Source organism: Protopterus annectens, chromosome 4.part1 (assembly GCF_019279795.1).
Source record: "Protopterus annectens isolate FY-2018-M chromosome 4.part1, PAN1.0, whole genome shotgun sequence".
Lineage (NCBI taxonomy): Eukaryota > Metazoa > Chordata > Ceratodontiformes > Protopteridae > Protopterus > Protopterus annectens.
The window spans coordinates 94268377-94293488 of record NC_056734.1 but is presented as its reverse complement, the minus strand read 5'-3'; positions in this window follow the sequence as shown (position 1 = coordinate 94293488).

The following is a 25112-nucleotide window of genomic DNA, read 5'->3' as shown; positions in this document are numbered from 1 at the left end:
GACCTTATTCAACACAGCCACTGGTGACTTCCACAACATGTGATTCAAAACCCTGCCTGCCTAGCTCTTACTCACTTGACCTGTGTACTACAGATGCCACAGAAGAACGGATGTCACATCTGACAGACAGCTCACATTTGCATGGAGTTTTGCAACAGTAAGGAAGACTGCAAAATAAGCAATGTTAAAGAGACATAATTAATCAGAGGACATAAACCCTCCAAATGCCTTATGACAAATTATACATTACATCTGGACCAAAATGAACCATAGTAGCTGTTACAGTTCAGCTAACAATGTCAGATTATAGCTCTATCATTATTTCTTTCTTTCACACCTCAGGTTTAGGCTCATTCATCTGACGGTCACCAAAACGTTAGCACGGATGAACAATTTTTGCCAGTTTGTGCCATGAGAACTTTCATTTATCATTACCTACCTATGGATAGTGCTATTGCTCTATGCTAGCCATCGAGCAATGTTTGAACATAGGAAGGGTTTTATTTTTCCCCCTAAGGCCTTTGTGTGTATGTGTGTATTGCACCATGTTGAAGGTTGATAATGTGATTAAATACCAAATGCAAATAATAAAAGAGTGATTGGCTCAGGAAAAAGACCTCAATGGGTGCGTACCCATGACTATCACTGAGATAGGTTCCATACTCCTGCATTAACTAGGGTCGTCACAGGTGGGATCAGACTACATAGGCTCATGATGCACACATTCTATTGACATATAGGACATTTACAGACTGCAGACAAAACATTGTAAAACAACATACACTGAGCCAGTAAAGGAGGTATAGTCAAAGCATTATTTAAAGTGTAAAACATACATATTGATGAGAGGAATGTTTCACTTCATCATAACATATTACAGAACATCCTCCAAAATTTAAACAAAAATGGATTTAAACACATGGGTATGTCACTGAAACTTTCTGAGCAGTGCATTAACTGTACATGTCATATATATTTTACAGGACATGTGTTAATAAAATGCATTTCAGGTTAACACAACACAGGACATCAAGAAAACAAAACTGCACATGTTTGTATTTAAACCTGTGCTTAGCTCAGTCAAAGTCCACCAATCAGAGCATTAGCTTGGTATGCCACTGAAACTGTCAGACCAAAGGCATAAAAATATGTCAGTGAAATGGACTACAGTTGCATACTGAAAACAAAACTGGACAAATGCATACCACCCTCACTGGATTTGAACCATGCGGACAGTGTATTGAAAGTGAAGTCATACATTATTCTTACATTGAGCCACGGAAACAGTTGCAAAGAACATAATCACCTTACATTAATTTTATTTTTTTTAATGTCATAGGATCACAGGATCATAGGAAGTTACTAGGCTAATGGCCCTAGGGCCCTTACAAGCCTAGCCAAGTTCTATCCTTATTTCCACGATCATCAACTATTGCCCCTGTCCAAGAGTGACACAGGTGGAACCCCCAATGTGAATTTATGGTTACTCAGCCAATCGTCCAGATTGTGTTTGAAGAGGGCCAATGAGGTACTCTGTTTCACATGAAGTGGGAGTCTGTTCCAAATGTGTGGTAACCTCTGGGAGACAAATGTGCCCCTCCAGCAGGTTCTATTAATGTTACATACCAGGTTAAAATCTTTAGAGTGAGTAACCCATTAGAATTGCTTACTGACATGCACCAATGCTCATCTCAGGTGTGTGACAAATGGCAAAGTCTTAGAAAATGCATAGTTATTTTCTTCATTTTTGCCATAGAAAGGGAATTAGCAATGCCCTCTGTTCACCAATGACCAGTAATGCTGTTCTATGCTAATCATCATGCAATGTAGAAGTTTCAAAACCCCTTTTTGGACATATGTGCTTTATGTTTATTGATTTTTTGATTAGATTAGATGTTGAAAATAAGAGTATAGAACAGAAATAGCAATCAGAGGACAGCAGAAGGTGCAACAGAAGGTCAAATGGTATATTAATAAAATGTAAATACTGCACAATTGTTGATCCAAATTGTACTTTAATATGTGAAATATGACAGACCTCCATCCCTCTGTTTGCTACAGAGAATATGTGCTTAGCAGTTATACCAACTTCAAATGATTAGAGATAGCATGATCATTGTTGAGAACCATATATTTATAGACTGTGGAACACCCACCTCACCTCACATAATTGTTGAACAAATGGGCAAAATGTGGACAACTCTACTAACATTTTACCAACATCTACAAGTATGAATCTCACAGACTAATTAAAATATGACAATATACTTTTCTAAAATGTTATTTTGCCATATTCATGGCATTCATTGCTATTTTCCATGGCTATTATTTAAAAGCTATTTTTAACACTTGAATCTGTGACAAACCATTTCAGTGTGTAAGTCTTTGGAACACGGTTCTTTAAAAAATAATTTGTGGAACATTAGTCCTAATGAGGTACACCTGGAAGGTATGAACCTAACAATTTCTCAGCCTCTGCTGTCTGGGCTTCCTACATCTCTGCAGAGCTCACCATAGATATTCATACATGTGCAAGGCATTATGTAGAACTCAATACAATTTTAACCTTGCGTACTTATCAGACAAATTGAGCAATTCAGAAACAATAATGAGATGAGCTCTACTTATCATACACATCATGGCCAGATCAGGGAATCTACATGATATTCATAACATCATGGCCAGATCAGGGAATCTACATGATATTCATATGTATCATGGCCAGATCAGGGAATCTACATGATATTCATATGTATCATGACCAGATCAGGGAATCTACATGATATTCATACACACAATGGCCAGATCAGGGAATCTACATGATATTCATATACATCATGGCCAGATCAGGGAATCTACATGATATTTATACACATCATGGCCAGATCAGGGAATCTACATGATATTCATACACATCATGGCCAGATCAGGGAATCTACATGATATTTATACACATCATGGCCAGATCAGGGAATCTACATGATATTCATACACACAATGACCAGATCAGTGAACCTACATGATATTCATACACATCATGACCAGATCAGGGAATCTACATGATATTCATACACACAATGGCCAGATCAGGGAATCTACATGATATTTATACACATCATGACCAGATCAGGGAATATACATGATATTCATAACATCATGGCCAGATCAGGGAATCTACATGATATTCATACACACAATGGCCAGATCAGGGAATCTACATGATATAAGTTTGACGTGGAGCAGAGATCATCTTTGAGCTATAGAGGATGCATTTCTCTGTTTTGTATGATACACTATTGAGAAAATTTTTCTATGTAGTTTGCTCTTACCCTTTCTAAAGATCTCAATTCCAGATGTTTTATCTCTGTTACTATATTCACTACTTCTAGTACAGTTGGTTTATATTTTGATTTCCATTTTCTAGTAACTGCATTTTTGGCAGCCACCATAATTAGACACAAGAAGGCCTTAACATGTCTAGGCAATTCCAATTCTGTATCATAGCTCAGAAAAGTCATCTTCCTCATCATACCAATCTGCCCACCCAGCATCTCTGACAGTGCTGCTGTACTGCAGGAGTTTGCAATTTGTTCAATGTTAGCACTTAAGCATGCTATGTACTTATAAGGGCTATAAGGACTGTTTTAGTTTTTCTGTCAGAGTAGCTCTATTAGTAAAAGTGATACTGCACAACACAGGAAAAATAAAAAGTAACCACAGCTACAGAAACACCAAACAAAATAGTTTATTGCCTCTACCTCCTCGGCCAAAAGCCTTCCAGGAGTACAAACAAATTCATAAAAACACACCTATATATAAAATAATTAACACATAATTAAAATATAATTAATCACTTAATTAATCAAATACCTCCAATTACATTCACTGTTTAACCCTTCAGGAGCAAGTGTATTATAGTTTAAAATATGGACAGCCTCTTTATATAACAATTTCTCTTTATGAGTCCCTGTCTCACCCATATATAATACAACTTGCTGCAAAATACGACCCTTCAATAATGCAGCATTGCTCTGATGCAAATCTTTGAAATGAACAGCCAAAGGGATTTCTAAACAAACTTTCTTGATATCTCTAATATGCTATTGGAACCTAATTTTCAAAGCCCTCTGGCTTTTCACCAATATAAAACAATCAATGAGGCCATTGTAAGGCATAAATAATCCCCTCAGTGTTCCAATTAAAACTAATATTATTAATTTTAGGAAAATGGTTCACCAATTGTTTACATATACTGTACATCATCTTCCACATTTATACATACCATAATTTACTTTAATATGTCTGTGAATATATGTAGTGGGAAGAACAAATTTACTATGAATCACAATGTCAGCTATACTTCTGCCCTTCTTAAAAGAAATACAGGAATAAGTATTTGTCTTACTAGCTAAGTCTTTGCCCTTAAGCAAAGTAGGGCAATAGTATTTTAAAAGGCCAACTATTTGCTCACTAAGGACATTGTATACCATAACAAAATAAATATTTCTCTTATCCATATCCCTATTATTTCTAGCACTTCCATTGTAACTAGTATAGCATACAATGTTCCCCAAACCATTTTTATTACTCTCCAGATATTTGCTACTAACTATATGATGTCCATTATTCTTATCTCTCCTATTAAAATTAATATTTTGTCTTTTCAGAATAACTTTTTGAAGGGCATCTACAACTTCCTTTTTATCATATCCCCTTTTCACAGCTATATCTACTCTTTTATAAGCTTCTTTAAAAAATCCACATCCTGACTGGGGAATCTATTACATCTTAAAAATTCACCCTAAGGCAATACAGAAATCAATTGGTGAGGGTGACACTAGAACCATGCAAATACACATTTTCTCCATCTAATTTTCTATTAACAGAATTTATTATTTTCTTTTCACTATAAGATCTGAATTATGAATTTGTTTGCACTCCTGGCTGGAAGGCTTTTGGCCAAGATGCTAGAGACAATAAACTAGTTTGTTTGCTGTTTCTGTAGCTGTGGTTTCTTTCTATTAGTAAAACAGTCTGCAGGGGTATATCACACCCCCATGTGTCCTGGCCATAGTAGCATGCCAGCACAGTGAAGCTGGTGTTATGAATGTAGGGTGCCATCTCCCAGTGTAATGTTGGGCACCTGCAGATGTGTTTATACAAGATAATTACTATAACATTTGTGTGTGTGTGTGTGTGTGTGTGTGTGTGTGTGTGTGTGTGTGTGTGTGTGTGTGTGTGTGTGTGTATGTGCATTTATTGTACCTATCCTTTGGAGGTCGTGTGCCTGATAACGTCTACTCATGCATCTGTTATTCGTTTCCTGAGGAAGGAAGGGTTAGGAAAAATGGAAATGCTAACACTGTGGTGTTATTTTTTGTGGATACACCTGTATTGCTGTCAGGCCCAAGTAAAGCATGGCATATGGACTATTAGCATTTTCAAAATGTTATGATATGTATTACCCATATAGGATCATTGCTGCTAATTTTAGTGTTTTCATACCAACAGGGATATGCCTAAGACACAGGCAACTAAGGGCACATCCAGCTGAAAGCCTTTGTTTACTGATGTTGAGAATAAGTTGGTATTGCAAGACTTCCATCTCCATTGTAGATGACTTATCACATTGCAAACATTGACAAGCCCTTCCTTTACCATGTCTGGTGACAGGTTAACAATTTCAATGTCATGGGTGGCCAGGGCTGTAATTTTTGAATGGTCCTATGGAGAATCAGTGACATGATCCATCTTGCCACCCTCAGAATGGAGACCTTGGCACAGGATTGGAGGATTACACGTGTGTTTGGCAATCCACTGTACCACTGTTTCCAGAGTGGAATTCTTGACCAGTACTACCTTCTCAGAGTCCCACAGTATGTTGTGGCACAGATGGAGAGGCCCTGGATATAGATTCTATAGGTGATGCCCTAGGTATGTAGTCTTACATTTACTATATCTCCCATTTGTAGCTGTTAGTCTTATTAGTTTATAATACCTCTCTCACCTAGTGGGTAGAGGCAGGTAAAACAGGTTTAAAAGCATTATATAGTTCATTCTGCCACATTTATAAACAAGAACTGTTTGTGCTAGAACAAAGTGTCAATTAACTTTTAAAGCCATTTGTTTTTCAGAGGGAACTTAATTTCTGCCTGTCTGTTTGGCAGTACTAGCTGTTTTACCAACTTCTGAAGGTTTTGAAAGCCACTAAAACACGTGATTCTACACTTTTTTCCTGTAACTGATAGTACATGGAGCAGATAAAGCCCAGTGCACTGCAAAAAATTATGATCAAATTACACCCATCATATCCTTGATTATGTGTTCTTGATATGGATAAAACAAAAAATAAAAAACAAAAAAAACCCCCAAAAAATAAACTGAAAAAAACGGAAAGTTTGTTATAACTGTTTATTACAAACCAGATGAGCGCTTTCATCTGATTAAAATTCAATGGACTTCATCAGATAAATTGCACAATCATGATTAACCTTTTAAAAGGGGTTCAATTAATTATACAATCACTTTGCCTATAATTCTGTCCAATAGAAAAAGCAATACAATATAAAAACAGCATACAAAATAAACCAGCACCATATACTGCTTAATAAAACTCATTAACCCTTGTATGTATACTAAATAAAATGCTGTCACATTTTCATATAAAAAAACAAAAAACAAAACCTGTCAGTACACATCACTCACTAATTATGTTTGTTTAAACCTGATTGTTTTGTTTAAATTACATAAACATATGTATGAATTGTATGATCAATAACCGTCCTAAGCTTTAAAAATGCACAACAACAATAACCACATTATTATTATTTTAGATACTGAACATATCTCAACAATTACTTCTAAATTTGTGTATTCTTGTATGAATTAAAATAATACTTTTTCAAATAATACCTACTGTGAAACCAGATTTATACAAAAACAATCAAACCAAACTTTACTCTAAATAACATGAATTCCACAAGCATTCATCTTTCTAAGGCCTTTAATCTAAACAGACAATAAACTGAACTGACTTCATTTAATCCTGGCCATGTACATGTGTTCAGTCTTAACTGCCATACCAGCTCCTTTTTCTCCAAATAGAGGCCATTTGGGCCCCCTCTTGGATTAATTCTGATTCCGTTAATGGCCATATATTTAAATGAATGGTCAGGATGGTCCAGAATATGCCTGGCTAGGGCATTAGACTCCTTCCCCTTTCTAATACAATACTCACACTCATAAATTCTGTCACTGAACCTACGGTCCATTTTTCCTACATAGAAACCAAAACAGTCATTGCAGTTTGCCAAGTATACTATATTCTTAGTATCACAATTAAATATGTTATTTGAATAATATTTTACACCCCTATAAGGAACATATTACCTGTTCTAACCTTAATACAATACAGACAATGGCCACATTTTGACATTGATTTATTAATCTTCTTCTTCTTTCGGCTTTTCTTGGTTAGGGGTTGCCACAGTGGATCATCTGTCCACTCATGATTGGCAGTGGAGTTTTACAGTGTTGAGTTGCCAGCCCGGCGCCCAACCTTCCACAGAAGGCACACACATGCACACACTCACACCTAGGGCCAATTTAGAGTGTCCAATTCACCTACTGCATGTCTTTGGGATGTGGGAAGAAACCGGAGCACCCAGAGGAAACCCACACGACCACAGGGAGAACATGCAGACTCCGCACAGAAGGCACCCCAGCCGAGAATCGAACCGGAGAACCACTTGCTGTGAGGCTGAGGCAGCAATGCTAACCACTGCACCACCGTGGCCACCCTAACATTGATTTATTAATATTAGATTTATAATCTTGATTAATCTGTTAATATTCTTAAAACTCAGTCCCCTACGATACACAATTCTAGATTTTTCTTTCAAATTCTCTCTGATATGTTTGTCATTATCAGAATGTCCCAATTCTTATTCAGGACCAATTTTATAAATTCATGATCTGTACTATATGATGTAATAAAAGCCAATGTAAACTGAGTGTCAGTAATTATAACATTTGCACCCATTATATTAGTACCAGAATGAGCTGATGTAACATTCTGTTGATGATTGCTTAGCATACAGCTATTATCAGATAAAATGGGCCTAAAATGTCCTTTGTTTCTTTTGTTGGTTGCTTCTTTTACTAATTCATGTACTAAACATGGTGGATAACCCCTTCTCAAAAACATAGCACTCATAAACGCACATTCTTTTATAAAGTCAACATCCTGTGAAACCATCCTCGCTGCCCTGACTAACTGTCCTTTCACAACTGACCTTTTAGATTATTACTATAGGTAAGTGTTTAAAGTAAGATAGTGTTTGGCCAAAGAATTTTTGCCCTGTAATGTAATATATTTGACTGGCATATATTTTTAATATAAGTATATGTAGGATCTATATGAGTTTTTGCAGATGGATGCTTAATGAAGGGGCATATTTTATGTCCCAACAATGTTTTAATTATTAATACTGCAAGTGCATGTTTGGTTTTTGAATTTGTGTGATCTGTATCAGTGCATATATGTTTGTGTTTTTGGAAACCCTGGTATGAGTTAGGGTTTATGTTTTGCTTTAGTGTGCTTGCTGTTAGGTCCTTTAGGCTAGTTTAACCTCTTTTGCACACTTATGAACTCTAAGCTTGTTTCATTTTATATGACTATTAGTATTATGCCTTGTATATTGTATGATCAGGACACTGTAATAGCTATTGTTTTTATTATTATTTTTTTTTCTATATTTGCTATGGTTATGATCATTTATCTTGTTTTATGTGAAATGATGTTTTTTCCTGCTGTAGCATTCAATGTTCATTGTCTAAGAGGGACTATCGTTTTAAAAAGGGGATAGCCCTTGCTGGGGAGGTTACGTGGGTTACGTTGAATGCGATAGTTTGGTTTGTGAGGTTGCTTTTACTACACTTGTTTTGAATTAATGAATCATGATGTTTTAAGTGAGTATAAATAATACTATTGTAATGTTTTAATCTGATATGGTCTGATGAAGCCACTAGATGAGTGGTGAAAGTGCTTACATATGATTAAACGTTTTATGCAATATTTAGCTGTGCTTCATTCAACCGTTTTCACGTTTTTTTGTTTTTATAAAATATTGCTGAAAAACAATATTAAAGAAACCTTAGCTTGTTGTAAACCTCAGAATCTCATATTGCGTTGAGCAAACTTGCCTGTAATATGTGTGCATATTGTGATGTAGATTCTGTTCTCCTGACCTTGGTTTTCTGTTATTGTAGTCACCAGGGAAGCATTACTGATGTATCGTGCATGTGTACAGATCTGTGGATGTCATCACTTGTACAGCACAGTGCTTGAATGTAGTTGCTAAAACTTGATTTCTTTATGTTTTATATATTCCATCCCTAAATCCCCATGATGGGCATGTTTTTGCTTAAAAATTGTAAAAATGTGGATATTTTACTGTCATCTGAGGTCACTTAAGTGAGAGATTTCCTATTTGAGTAGTAGACTGTTTTTTAGTTTGGCTAAATAGTTACAGGGAGAAAATGGTAGGTGCAATTTTGCTTGTTTCAGTAGCTGCACTAATCAGTGTTGCAGCGTGTCTATCATAATTACGTGTTTAATAATGCTGGATTTATCACATTTACACTGATTGGTACATAGCCTGCCATTTATGGTTTTGAATAAGAAGTGAATGCCATTATATAATTTGCTGTATCTACCAATAGGAGTAAATGCACATGAAACAGCTGTCTGACACCTACTACAGTAGGATTTAGGGTTATAAGTATATCTTTGGGAATGTGAAAAGCCTCTGCCATCTAGTTAAGTGAGCTGAAGCACCTCACCACTAATGCTCAAGAAGAGCTTTACTGGCTTAGCACATAGCAGAAACAGTGCACCAGTTATATAGATCAAGAGTAGCGGCAGTCGCCATGAGATCAGCTACCACTGAGTCAAAATGAATATGCACCTATACAACTGTGCAAAAGGAAAAAGACCTAGGGCCTGTGGAGTCTAATGAAAGTCTTACAAATCCCTCCTTACTTCTGCCCCTTTCCTTTAGTTTGTCTGCTCCTGACATACTAAACTTATTTGTTGAAAGACTTGTAATATTGACACTGGCCTTGCATTCCATTGTCCCACTGCCCTATGAGTAAATATTTCTGTAGGTCTGCTGTAAGCAGTCCCTTTTCTGTTACCAACCATTTCCCTTTTTCCATCACAGTCACTTCCACTAGTCGATAGTGTAACAGAGCATCTCCATAAAAATGTACCGGAATGTTGAAGGACAATGACATTGATTCCGCCTGCAGATGGGTGATGGTGAAGTCTGCATGGCTGGTTCTACTTTGCTTGGTAAAAAGCCCATATAGACTAACGTTATTTTTGCAGTACAAAATCCCAAACCACACAGTTTTTCCCAGGGGAAGTAAACACTTGCCCAACATATGGGTATATGCCCTTTTTCCCACTGTAGTGTGATCCTATAATTGATATATATAGTTGGGGTGGGGGGCATAACCCCCACCTAGGTGGGTTTCAGATAATACAGTGTGTTTTCATGAAGTTTTGGGCAAGTGTTTACTTGCTCTGGGAAAAATGCACAGTTGACAGCACAGTGGTGCAGCGGTAGCATTGTCGCCTCACAGCAAGGGTTTCTCCAGTTCGATACTCGGCTGGAGTGCCTTCTGTGCAGAGTCCACATGTCCTCCCTGCATGTCCTACCTGCATTTGTGTGGGTTTCCTCTGGGTGCTCTGGTTTATCCCATGTTTCAAAGAAAGACATGAATCTGAAGCGTTTCTCCCCGGGCCTCCACTGAAAATTGGCTTAGTTCCAAGTCAGATTTTCCCGCTTAACAAATATTAAATAAATAAATAACAGTTTGGGATTTTAGTTTTCGTTATTTTCATCTTGTGAAAATAATGTTCGAGTATTTGGGCTTTTGAGCATGGAAAGTACATCCGCAAGCCTGAGGTGTAAAATGCTGCTGAACAATATTTACTTCAAGCAGAACCTTGGAAACTCAGTGGATTCTGATCATACATACATACACACATACATACATACAAATGTTTCAAGCATGGGCATTAATGCCCATTTAGCTTGCCAATATACCAAAACACTTGTTCCCATAATAAATGTCTAGGCTGTTCTTAAAAATATCTAAGCTAGTACTTGCTTTAATGTAATTTGGTAGTCTGTTCCATGCATCAACTACTCTGTCAGAGAACCATCTAGTACATTTTTCATTCCTATAGAATCTTCTACATAGGTTATCTGATGATTCTCTAGTATTTGCTAACTCCAAACATTCCCAGAAGTAATTGTCCCGAAATGCCCTATATACCTGAATATGATCTCCTGTTAAATATCTATAAGAGACACTGTACAAGTTCAGATATTTTAGTCATTCATAATAACTTAGATTTTCACATCCATGCCCTTGATATATTTCTGCAGTACTCTTTCCAGTTTATTCATGCTTGTTTTCCTGCAGGGTTTCAATATTGTTATTCCATACTCAAGTTTGAGTCTAATGTAACTAACAAACAATGACTTCATTAGGTTTAATTTCCTAGACTTTATAAATCTTTTAATACAACCTATAGTTCTATAACTATCATTAGCCAATTGGTTGATATGATTAGAAAAACTCATAGCTGAATCTACCCATATACCCAGGTCCTTAAATGAGTCTACAGTTTCAATCACTGTGTGCTGTATTAAATATTCACCTTTCAGTTTATGTCTCCCAAATCTCATATGCTTAGTTTTTGATGTATTTATCAACATATTATTCTCCTGTGCCCAAATGGTCAATTTAGTCAAATTATTTTGCAGACATGCCTTATCTGTAACACTTGTAATTAGTTTACCCAATTTCAGGTTGTCAGCATATGAACTGTAGAACACCTCAGATGAAAAAGTAAGGTCTGAAAGATACAATCTAAACAGGTAAGGGCCTAGGACAGAGCCCTGTGGGACACCTTGACTCTAACCAAGGATTTCACCTGTCCAGTTGGTGTGTGATACTATTTGTAAGCCATGTAGCTCTCTGTGTTATCAACAGTACATCAATACCTAGTTGTACTAATTTATTGATCAGTCTTTTGTGTATGACCCTGTCAAATGCTTAAGTTAAATCTATATAAATCACATCACAGCACAATTTTTCATTCATAGCTGTTATTATATTGTTATAGAACATCACGTTACAGGTAGTAATAGACCTATTTTCAACATGTACATGCTGATATACGGTTTCAAGTCCCAACCTATCCAGTTATGACAATAACTTATCCAGTATTACCTTCTCCATTATTTTTCCACAACATGAAAGTAGGCTTAAGGGTCTATATGATTCTGGGTTTGTCCTACTCCCCTTTCCCTTAAAGACAGGTTTAATAAGCGCATGTCTCCAATCGTGAGGAATCTCCCTATATTTATATGACCTAGTGAATAATAGATATAATGGTAGTGTAAATTCTTGCTGAAGTGTTCTCAGGTCATAGTTACTTATCCCATCTTCTCCCTGTGCTTTGTTTGGATCCAATTTGCACAGTTCTTTCTCAATATAATCTAATTTGATTCCAGTGTCTGGGGTTACCTGGATGTCACTAGGGCAACTTACCACCCCTTTTGTGGAGCCAAAGTGTTTTGCATAAGATTTTGTAAATATATCTGTAATATGTTGTGTCTGAGAATAAATTTTAGAATATGCACACAGTTTATCAATTTGTGTATCTTTACTCCTTCCACATATTATGTATCTATAAAAAGGTTTCCTATTATGCTCAATATCTTTATATAAATTTTCTTCAAATTTTTCTTGATCCTGTCTAACACTATGCTTAATCTGTTTGTCCAGCTTGTGTATTTTAGTTTTCAAAGTTGTAGTTCGACCTCTCTTCCATTTCTTATATTTTTTGTCTCTTACCTTAATCAGGTATCTTGTTCTTTTGGAAATATACCACCCCAATGTTGCATGCCTAGATCCTGAAGTTAAAATTTTTTTTGACTTTTTGCACTCATTTTCTCTTTCAAAACTTTCCACATTCCATCTGCAGTTTTTCCACTGAACACCTCACTCCAGTTAGTTTTATATAGTAACTGTTTTGCTTCCCTATAATCTGTAATTAACCTTCTGTGCATTGGCTTAGATTTCAGTTTGCCAGAATTATCTTGAAGTATCCAAGATGTTACTTTTTCAAATGGTGTAAAGATGGAAGAAATACTAGTGAAGCAAGAAACACCACTTCAAAAGCTGTACTGGATCCAGAAAAAAATCTGGGTATTTTCAATGTATGGTGCATAACTCGGACAATGCTTTTGCAAAAGTAGCTCTGTAACCTTTCCATAAAGCAACAGTATACAAATGAAGGCATTCTGGTATAAATGAAATAGGCTGTAACTAATGCAGAATCAATTGTTCGAATTAATGGAAACTCAGCTCTCAATAGACAATAAATAGTTTCTAAAATGATTCATATTATTGATTTACTTGTACAAATAACAGAGCATCTTCAAAGGAAACTTCTTCATTAAATTAACATGTAAAGGAATTAACAGACAATTTCCTGCTAGGAATGTATTACTTTATAATAATTTGCAGACTGTGCCTATTTCTATTTAAGAATTAATTGCTTTGATTTACATTAAATGGTGCATTTATGATGCTGCATTTATAGCTATTCATTTATATGAAAATTTCTAGCATAAATATGAAGCAGTAAAGCATTTGTTTCCATGAAAATGCATTATACAGCTGCCATTTAAAGATTAGACAGATAAAAGCATTATTTTAATTGCTCAAAAAATCAAAGTGCAGACAGAATGTTCACTTCCAAATGAACTAAACATATCATGTTTTGGAAACAAATACAGCATGACCATAGGACTAAAGGTTTAAGTTATACTGCTATATATTCATTAGTAAATATATATAGTCCAATAGTTGCTATACATAGATAGGTGATTGTGGTCTATTGAGAAGAAGTGATAATATTGTCAAACTTTATGTACTTCCACCATGTCAAACTTTAGGTACTTTAAATGAATACTCTTGGGTAATGTCAGCTTAAAATAGCTTCTGTATACTTCCATGTTCCCACCTTTATCAGGATTCCACTCGCTGAATTCAGTTTTGTGATGCTGAACTCAACAATTGCTGTTTTCTAAAGGAATTCACTGCTAATGGGGTTTCTGAGTGTGTGCCAGTAGTGATTTCATTGTTTTGGGAGATTTCTACCTTCTTACTGTTTGTGCAACCATGGAGATGGTACATATAATTTCACAGGATGTCAAATGCTAGCTCCCAGTTTTATTCAGGAGATTGGATCCCAACCAGTTTATGTCACTGAGCTGAGTCTTCTTTGATGTAAATGTTGATGATTCATCAAGGGGAAACACTTGAAATATTATTTATTTGTTTATTTATTTGCTTACATTTCTTTACCGGGTAGAGTCCGATTGGGTGAGAGACCCGTTTTCAGCAGAAACCTGGGAGAAAAGCTCCAATACAAGAATAACAATAACAAAGTCTTAGTCAAAAGATGAGCAAGTAACATATATGATACTGGCAAAATCGACTGAAGTATTAGAATTGCAAAGTCATTGTAAAAAGACAAGCAGGTAACATATATGATAGTGTAAAGTACATAGATTAAAAAAATTATGTTTCATTCTTAACAAATTTCTTAACAATTTTTGGGAGATTTCTTGCTTCTTACTGTTTGTGCAACTATGGAGATGGTACATATAATTTCACAGGATGTCAAATGCTAGCAGACAGTTTTATTCAAGAGATTGGATAATTTCTTAACAAATATTCATGTCATACATATCCCAAAGTGTCTACATGCAATTTGCAACATCAGCATAAAATAGCTATTAGTCAGAAGGCAGCAACATACTCCAAGCAAGAGAGTATACAAGCTATCAAAATTTCTCTCATATTCTGCATTGAAATAGATTATTCCAGCTGTACAAGCTGGTAATGAAATTCACTTTAAGGTCTTATTTCAGGATCCACTGCAAATACACGAGTTTTGTACCTGCCGTGTTTAGTGAGTTGGAGACTTTTCAGAACATGCTCAGAGGTTACCACTGGTCTCACTTTTACTGAAAGGGCTGCACTGTGATTCATATTTTCCCACCATGCCCTTCCCCCTTTCTATGGGCTGGGATTTCTATCATCAAGGCAATATATTAAAAACACTAAATCCAAATTCTGAGTTAGCTAACAACAGCATGAAAATTATTGGAGTTCCTAAGTGCCATTGTCATTTAGGGTAACAATTCTGACCTTATAGTATAGTAACAATAATTTGAAAGGAGTTTGAAATAAAAAGTTGCAACGCAAAAAGGGGGGGTTCCAAACATCCACATATCTAAAGATCATGAAAATCTTTATTTCATCTAGATATCTAAAAGTAGTCTATCAAGCATTTGTGTGAGAGTGGAAAGGCTAGAATGGTATAATCTCATGAAAGCTGATTGGCATTTCCAACAAGGGGCACTTGGATTACTTGACTGCAATATGAGCAGAACTATGGGGGATACTTGAAGACCAATTCTGCACATTGTTTTGCGTGTGTATTTGTGTTTGGGAAGAGTGACAAAATACTGTGAAGTGCTATTTATTTCTGCAATTAGTTAAGTAAATCTAAATTATTCACTCAACCATTTGTATGTATTTGCTCATTGTTGTTTGTGTTCACTAATGTTTTTTTAGTTATCACAAATCAGCCACTTTAGATGAACATAGATTAGCTAAGTAGACTTGGAAAAGGTTCAGAAACAGCCTCAGATAGTAGCATTTTTCCATGTGACCACAGTTTTTTTAATTATCTATTGACATAGATAAAATTTGTTTTAAAACTTTGAAATGTTTTAATTATATATTGTGTCCCCTGTGGTTCTTTGCCATCTAGCTGCCATTATAACTTTGCCCAGTCATTCCTATCACTGAAGTTACAGCACCTCATGATGGTGCTATCATCTGTGCAATCAGGAGGGTAATTTCTGTTTACTGGCATTAACCCTACACTGGTGGTTTTTCATTCATACACATAAATGCATAAGATCTGATATACATTAACTTCTGAGTATGCACATTCCACACATGCCATATGCAGCTTAGCAGAGCCATGCACATGTTCCTGGCCGCTACACTGTTTGCTGTGCCACCACCCTTTCAATAGGTGCTCATAATGCAGTGCACAGACTGTGTCTGTCCCCCAAGTAGTGGATGAGCCAGCACTGTTTATTCACCCCCTCGGCTTCTCCATTTTCCAGGCCACTATTCAATCCTGAGTCAGCTGTGTCATAGTTAGGTATTTATCATTGTTCAATAGAGTCAGCCACAACATTCTAATTTAGTGGACCCATAACAAAGGGGGTCTATATTGGATGCTGTAACTTTCAAAAGTTCAAGTGTCATATGGTCGACACCACACGATCGAACTTTTGAAAGTTTGAAAATTTTAATGGAGATCTCCGTACAGTGCGGAATGGGAAGATTTCCCTTTTCTGCACTGTAGTGTGATCTCGGAGTTCATATATTTAAAGAGCGGTGGGGGGTGCCTGCTTAAAACATTCAGGTAGGTTATTTGTGTAGTTTATTTTTGGGGGGGATGTTCGAACTTTTAAAAGTTCGATCATATGATGTCGACCATATGACACTCAAACTTTTAAAAGTTCGATCAACCAATATAGACCCAACAAAGATGTATCTTGGTTTTCACTTAACAGCACTCATTTCTTTTTCCTGACTTTTTTATTTAAAATAAAAATGGAGGATCTTACTTTAAGCAGGGTATGGAGGAACTCCATGTACTAACTTTAAGAGACCTGGTAGACAGTTTTATTGTAGGCTGTGTAATAAATGGCTTCTTACTCTCACACCATAAAAGAGGATCCTATTCCTGTTTTCATAGTCTCTTGGCAAAGCTCTGTGAATCTCAGTTTGGGTATACAAACCCGCAAAGCACATTTATTCACTGCTGTACATTTTATGGGCAAATACATCACAATGTAGACACAACACAAACAAAAAAATTCTGCTTCCTCATCCCATTTTGGAAGCTTTGCCACCACACACACACATATAATATTATTCTCATTCAATAGTCAGTTTATCTCAGAAAAAAAAATAAACATCACTAACAATCAGCTATAGACATTAAAACTACCATCTTGCTCTTTCTCCATGCAGCTTTAAGTTCAGAGAACATGCAGAACAATAAATTTTAACTATCAGCACACAGATGCTAATTGGAGCAAACAACAGCATGCATTCATTTAGCCCCTTGGGTAGCTGTGATAATGCAGTCTCATATTGAACAGCAGTATATATCCCACTTAAAATATGTAGAGTGTGTAAGTATATCCAGAATATTGAGTCTAAACTATCTATAACCCTCTGTATATGTGCTGACACCTACCCAAACATATCCAGAGGCACTGAAGAATATACTTGCAAAGTTTCAGCATTGTCAAAAAAGCAAACCTCATACAAAGAGCACATTATTAAACCCCTATAACCATAGTAAATCCCACATATTCAGTGCTTATAATCTGATACTAGAGAGACTCCCTTATAATAGAATAAAATAAATAAATAAATCATGCTAGATTCAAAAGACCATAAAGCAGACACTGACTTGGCAACCCCTAAAAATACCATAATCTTTATTTAGTGACTCCACTGTATGCTAATCAGGCAAATGCTGAATTTTGACTTTGCAACAAGTTTATAGCAGGAGTTTATCCACAAAATATAAAGTTCACTGAATATAATTTTACTGAGACTTGCCAAACACCATCTCTTTCCATTGCAGAGTTGAGGATCTCCTGACTGATCTCCACATAAGATAATTAATAAAAAGGTTCTTACAGGTGATTTTAAGTACTCGTAGGCTGGCTGGTTTAACCATTCAGCACTGGAAAATATTCTCAGACATCAATCAATTACTTTTATTAAAATAATTTGGGACAAATAGCATGAAATTCAGCTAAGTATGATAAGATATTCCACACTGTAGTGGCAAATTTATCCACTATTCCTTTTTGATTGACTCCGGAACCCTCGGGACCTCTTGGTTCTTCCCGCTCCGTTCGCCCTGCGGGCTCACTCCGCTCCCCTACCCTACCCCCAAATCTCACCCACCCCCCAGTGCATCTAGATTTATCTTCCCCATAGCCACACCCTCTGAAACTCCTATCCAATTAAACACTTATTACCACCAACTACCCCACCCTATCCCCACCCACTTTAACCTCTAATTATCTTCCTCAGATATATCACTTAAGCATTGCATTCCTTCTCACCTACTCCAATCCCAACTCTACTTTCCACCATCAACCTTATACAATTATATTTAACTACTCCTATGTGAACTTAACTCTTTTGCTCGAACATATATCCTATCTATCACATAACAGTTCTACATTACAATCTAATACACTACTTCTAACCAGATATATCCAGTTGCTATTCATATAGTATCTGCTATATTGCATACTCCTCTATCCCAATTCCACTATTCTATTCACCCCTCTCCATTATGCCCTCTAAACACCCCTTCACCTTCCTTTCACTATTACTACTATTCTCCTTATCCTCTTTCTACCATCTCTCCCAACCCACAATTTCCACCCACTCCGAACCCTTTCATATAACTAAGACACACATCACATCCTTCTCACTCTCATACTCTCTTATTTCCCCCCACCTATATTCCTCTGAAAACATCCTTCTCTTTCAACATAAACTTATCTCCTCTTATGCTAACTTTTCAACCATAACTGTTAGCAAACCCCTCCAATTCACAAAACAACTCAATCTCATCTCCCTGCTAACTACTCACATAGACTATTATATACTACACCTGATAACCGCTCTCATATCTGGAGACATCCATCCTAACCCAGGCCCCACCACTACTACTGCTATAAATAAATCTCTATTATTCACTTCCTTAAATTCTCAAAGCGTAGTAAACAAAGTCCCAAACCTACATGCTTGGCTCATACATAATAAACCTGACATCCTCACTATTTCAGAAACCTGGCTAAAACCACACATTAAAGACTCTGAAATAGTTCCTCCTAACTACTCCATCATAAGAAAAGACAGACCTCACAAAAAAGGCGGAGGAGTAGCCCTTCTATACACTTCCTCCCTAGTAGTTACCCCATATAACAAACCTACTCCACACTTTAACAATGCCGAACTTCTCCTTACAATGCTGCAAATCAACAATCACAAACATATATGTATAGCTTCCCTTTACATCCCACCAGGGGACAATATTTCCACACTTGAACTCATCCTCTCCTGGCTATCTAGTAACATTAAAAATGAAACCATAATCCTAGGAGATGTTAATATTAACTGGGCCCTTATACTGTCTCCTACAAACCCCACTAACATCAACCTCTACAATTTCTCACAACTGATCACTTTGGTGACCCACCCTGCTAAAAACCCCTCCAATGGGAGTATATTGGATTGGATTCTAGTCTCCCACCCTCACTACTTCACCAACACTGGCACTCTTCCCGACCCACTTGGTGACCACTTACCACCTTTACCCACCGGCTTCCCACTATCCTTCAGCATACTCACAACCACATTACAATCCGTGACCACAAAAACTTCGACCCAGTAATCTTTTCAAGCTCACTGCAAGCAATTAATTGGAACTGTCTAAAAACACTATCCCTTGATGATGCAGTTTCATACTTTAACTCAACTTTCTTAAAAGTACTCGACTCCCAAGCTCCTTTACGGACTAAAAGAATAAAAACTAAATCAGCCCCATGGCTCTCCAAAACTACTCTTGCTATCATGAGACATAGAGACAAAGTCTGGGGACGCTACCAAAAACACAAGACAGCACCACTCCTTAACGAATATAAAATGCTCCATAACAAAGCAAAGAAACTCATTACTTCTGATCGTCAAAACTACTTCTCCACACTCCAAAACCAAAATAAAAACAACCCTCAGAAATTCTGGAAAGGGATCTCTACTCTCCTCCACCCCAGCAAACCAGATACTCCCACCCCAGACCCAAATGCTCCAGATCATGACTTAGCCACCCAATTCAATTCCTTCTTTATTGATTCAATTTCTAAATTAATCTCCTCATTCTCTAACACCTCTTTACTATCTAATACCCCCTTACCTACCCCCACTATTTCTATTTCTATACCCTACTCCTCACCCACTAACTCCTCTACCCCCTCTTCTACACCTACTCTATCCCCATCTCCACCTCCCCAAATTCCCTCCTGACTGCCCCCTCTTCTCATTAAATCCAATACCAACATCTACTATTAAGAAACTTCTTCAGAAATTGAAACCATGTACCAATGCTCCTGATAATATCCCTTCTTACTTTCTCAGTATAGCCGCTGAAACCCTTGCCTACCCCATTAGCATTTTAATTAACCGCTCTCTACAAGAATACACAGTTCCCCAAATCTGGAAACAAGCCTTTATTATACCTCTACATAAAGGTGGTAACAATAATAACATTACTAATTTCCGTCCCATAGCCATCCTGTCTCCCATTTCTAAACTTTTAGAAAAATGTGTCCAACTTATTTATTTATTTATTTATTTTACATTTGTTAACCGGGCTAGTCTGGCTGGATACATGTCCATTTTCAGCAGAGGCCCGAGGAGAAAAGCTCCACTATCAAAAAACTAAAATACACTACAGTTTATAAGGTCACTAGTAATACTAACTATACAAAATAAAACTAAACTAATAAAGTATTATACGGCTACATACAAGTACAAATACATTTTTGATGTAAAAACCTGAGTAGATTACAATTTAAAAATCAGTTGGACACTGAGGAGAACAGTTTCAGTTTCAACATAAATATTTACAGTAGAAAAATGTCCATAGTAGTTAGTCATGAACAACAAGTAGGTATTAGTTGTAAGTAAAAAGTGGTTAAAAATACCGTGTGAACCTGAAGGTTAGAGGTGAAAAGGATTTTAAGAGGCTGAAGAAAGTATAAAGGCAAGAACGACGTAAAGAGAAAGGAAAAATAATGTAAGGCTACTATTGGGTACAGGAGATCTGGACTAAGTGAGGTCAGGAACTAGCAGAAGGAAAGGGAGAGGGGAAATAAAAGTTAGAGAGGAGTTGTAAGAGGTAAAACAGGATTATAGGAAGTCAGCTAAAGAGTAGCAGGAGACAGACAATAAAGAGGTGAGGGGAGTCAAGCAGAACTAAGAACATGAGAACAGAAATAAATAGAGGGACCGTGGAAGTCAGTTTAAGTTAGAACAGAAGAGCAAATGTGCACATGAGCAGACTGAGGAGAAATAGTAAGTTTGCTGGGGTCAGTCAGGATTGGAGCAAGGGCATAGCCAGTGGGTTTTTAGGTGCGTTTTCATCTGTTTTTTGAAAAGCTGATATGAGTCTATACTTCAGCTCCTTCCTCACCTCCTAGACAACCATCTTATAACTCCCACACAGCACGGTTTCAGACCTAATAATAGCACCATGACAGCCCTCCTCTCCTTCCTTGAGGTTGTAAATAAAGCCCGTGACTCTGGAAAAATTGTTTCCACCTTACTTCTTGACCTCTCCAAAGCCTTCGATACTATCTCACATAGCCTGCTCTTAAACAAACTCTCCAAACTTCACCTATCTTCCTCCTCTTTGAACTGGTTCTCTAGCTACCTATCTAACAGAAGCCAAGCTGTAAAATGGAAAAAAGCTACCTCCTCTTTCCTTGGTACCCCTACAGGAGTTCCCCAAGGCTCCATACTGGGTCCTCTTCTCTTCAACATCTTTATAAATGACTTCCACAAATCTATCCCTCTCTAGCATCATCCAATATGCAGATGACTCAACTATCATCTGTTCTGCCTCTTCTATTACTACCCTACAAAAACTTACTCAAGATGCCTTCTCTTCCACAGAACAATGGATGCTATGTAATCATCTAGCTCTCAATGCTTCCAAAACCAAACTAATGTTATTTACTCCTTCTAAAGTCATCCCTCCCGACATGGGCACCTTTTCAATTACTACTCTACACAACTCACCTCTTGAAATAGTGTCAGAAACCAAGCTTCTTGGGGTCCAAATCGATAACCAACTGAAATTTAACTCCCACCTGCAAATTAACATCAAAAAACACACCAGAAACTTGGCATGCTTTATAGACAGAACACCTACCTCACATCTGCCACTAAAATCACTCTTTCTACCTCCTTCCTAATACCATCCCTTCTATATGGTGCCCCACTACTAACTAATCTTCAGTCCTGTTTAAAAAAACAACTTACCTCCTGTTACAACAGAATTGCTAAATTCGCCACCAGCCAAAAAGTCCTCCACCCACCACTGCATCTCCCTCCATAAGCTAAAATGGCTAGAACTTCCCAATCAACTAACTTATACTCAACTAACTCTAGCCCATAAGCTTATTCTCAACCCTTCCCTCTGTCCCTCTCTTTCTTCTGCCTTTAAAATGCACCTACCTAACAGAGTTCTAAGGTCAAATAATCAAAATCTACTCGAAGTACACAAACCGACTCATCCCCAGGCAAAACCTTCTTTCCTTCAGCCTCGCTCGCCTCTGGAACTCCCTACCTCCACTCATCCGCACCACCTCTAACCACTCTGCCTTCAAAAAGTCTCTTCACCTTCAACTAGCTTCTCAGTGGGAATGCTGTTGTTCCCACCCCACATAACTAACTCTACTTAATTCGCCCTCAATACCATATTCTACTTCTATAGCTATGATATTTATTCTCTAATCGGTATTATGTTACATTTATTTAATTACTAGTACGTTTCTTCCTATTGTTTTAACTGTTATGACTGCTATTCTAAATTGATGAGTTCTACAATTGTTTGTTTACACAATATTTATAACTCTCTGTACTAATATTGTTGCTGTTAAATGTTGAAAATACCTTCTGTTATGGAGCTTTTCTCCCCAGGACTCTATTGAAAATGGGTTCTTTATGGCCCAATGGACTATCCAAATAAATAAATAAATAAATAAATAAGAGTAGATATTTGAATGATCAATGTTGCAGTAGCCTAAGCTATGTAGGTTAACGCCTGTTAAAGAAATGATAGCCATCTAGCTTCCAAAGCTTCAGGACACCTTCCAAATGCCTGGACCACTAGGCATCTCTTCTGGCTAAAACACAAGTTTGGCCACCAAGCCCTTCAGAGCTTTCATATCTACTGAGACAGAGAGGCCAAGCCCTGAGAGAACATTACTAGTAACAACAAAAACCCAATGTCCATACCCTGGCATTAAAAAAATCACACCAAAAAATTAAGGTGTATGGAAGGAGGGAGTGGCTACTGTAGTAGTGATCATTCAAACATTTACTGTTATGGTAAGTTTCCTTACACTGCTGTACTATATTCGTCCTACATCTACAGTAGCCTAAGCTATATAGGTTGATTACCATAACTGAGAACCTTCTGACAGGAGGAAAGGGAAGGGTCCAGTAGCTCCTGGAGAATGGTCCTAGCAAAGCCTGACCTTGATCTAGAAAAGGAATTTATCTTGTACTGCTTTGTAAAAGTATATACAGAGGACCACGTTGCTGCTTCTAGAATGCTTTTAGAGTCCATCCCATTTAGCAAAATCTATAGACGAAGCCAAGTATCTGGTACAGTGTGCCTTGACCCTGCCTTGAATAGTTTTGTTGCCATGGGAATAGAAACTCAGAAATAGTCTGTTTTGATACAGGTCACCCTTCTTCTTGCCTTCATAAGAAATGTAGACTAGATCAGACGTTCTGAAAGATTTTGTTTTTTTAAGATAGTACCTGCGTTGTCTGCTGACATTCAAAGTATAAAGTTAATGTATCCATGTGGATTTAACAAAGAAAATCAAACTGAAAACAAGTAAACATCGCCGTACATTTATAATATCATGCTTACAATCTGAGATAAACACACACCCACACCAATAACCCCCACACACACACACACACACACACACACACACACATACACACACAAAACCTCATGACACATGCGGACAACCATGAAGGCTTGCACACAAACAGAGTTATATTATGCATCACTGTTTAGAGCAATGAGTGCTTATATTGCCCATGCCTTTGCATGACTTTTTATATTTGCATTGATTAGTTAATGTGATTCTTCTTTCTCTCTCATTTTTAGGTTCAGGAAAGAACTTAGGGAGGTGGATAGCTTAGCTTAAAGTAAACTTGAATACTACATTAGGCACAAATTAAGGCTCAGTTCTCAAAGAAGCTCCTGTCTGTCTGAAAAGTGAGATAATGTTGACCCACCACAACAGCCTGCAACTCAGGTATTCTTCTTGCAGAGGTCAAAGTAATCAGTAAAACTGTCTTCCATGTTAAAAACATCAAATCGGTCAGATTAGCTGCTTTGAATGGAGCATATGTTAGCTTCTCTAACACAAAATTAAGACCCCAAGGAAAAGCTACTGGTTTTCTTTGAGGTCTCTTTGCAGCACCCTTTTCAAAAACATTTCAACATGAGAATACAATGAAATAAGTCTTGAGAGGCTCATATGTAAGGCCATGGAAAGAATCAGCATGGACATGATAAATGAGGACATAGGTAACCTGCAAATGCTGGACCCATCACAGTTTGGCTTTGTCAGAGGAAGGTCATGCCTATTAAATCTGGTGGGTTTTCTGAGAGGGTCACCAAAGCATTGAATTAAGGTAAGATTGTGCCCACAGCTTACCTCACCCTGGCCAAGGCTTTTGTTACAATACATCATTCAGGCATTATAGACAAGTTCAGTAATTTAGGTATAAATCCATTTATCACCCACTGGACAGCCAACTGGCTCACTGATAGGACCTAGGAGGTAAAAATAGGTGAAGCCACCTCCAGAAAAACGTCAGTCACTAGCAGGGTCCCCCAGGGCTCAGTATTGGGCCTGCTCCTTTTTGGTATCTATTTCTCTGAAATGGAAGCAAATGCTGAAGATTTATGCCTGACTAAGTTTGCAGATGAATGCAAGCTGGGAGTTAACATCAACTCCCCTGCAGACACTAGCATTCTAGATGAAGGTAGATTGCTCACTAATAAATGGTGCTAAAGCCAT